We start from the raw sequence: 933 nt of genomic DNA, 5'->3' as shown, positions 1-933 counted from the left end.
TTTAAATACTGTGAATATATTAACTAACCAATAATTAAGTGCTCAAAATTATTAATAAAACATACTTTTGAGACAATGAAGGAAACATGATGGGGATTTAGAATATATTTAGAACCAAGTGATAATAAAATACATTTCAAAATTTGTAAGAAGTGGCTATAACAGTACCAAGAGGAACATTAATAGTCTTAAATGTAGTAGAGCAGAAGATAGATTGAAGTTAAAGTGGTAAGAATTCACTTCTAAAAGTTAGAAATATAATAATAGTGTAAATTCAAGGAAAATATTTAATTCAAAACATTGAATTCTATTTCTGTCCATATAATGGGGAATTTATTTGAACAAATCCAATGATTGAAACGAAATTCTGAGTAAATATTTTTTTTTAAAATATTAAAAATTTACAGATGGGCTGGCACAAATGAAATCTCCAAATCCCTACTATGAGTTGCAAGTGAGAGTTTTGGATGTTAAATGTTCAAGCATCCATTCTGAGGGTGTCTGACCACCCCTGAGGCTTTGATTTCCACTTTGATAGCTGCATGGATTATTGGATTCAGAAGATAAGCCTAGAGACCCTCCCAAGTGAAGAATTTAATAGGAGATGGCTCCTTATAGTTAAGACCCAAGTGAATAAACAAAAATCAAACCCTGTTGTAAAAAATTGGGTGACAAGGAAACAAACCTAACTTGACCTTAGTCCTGGACAGAATGAGGAGAGAATCTCCTGTGATAATTTAAAACAATAAGCCACTTGGGTAGTCGGACCTAAGACGGTCCAAGTGTTCTTTGCCTCCCAGCATTCTCACTTTTGTATGTAGTCCCCTTCTATACTGCATAGGGCTGGCTCGCATAGCTAATAGGGTATCGTAGAAATGACTGTGTGTGATTTCCAAGTCTAAGTCATATCAAATACTGAGGCTTCTAGTTTTT

The sequence above is a fragment of the Galeopterus variegatus genome, unplaced genomic scaffold, assembly GCF_000696425.1.
Source record: "Galeopterus variegatus unplaced genomic scaffold, G_variegatus-3.0.2 Scaffold7714, whole genome shotgun sequence".
Taxonomy (NCBI): Eukaryota; Metazoa; Chordata; class Mammalia; order Dermoptera; family Cynocephalidae; genus Galeopterus; species Galeopterus variegatus.
Note: the sequence above shows the minus strand (reverse complement) of the source record.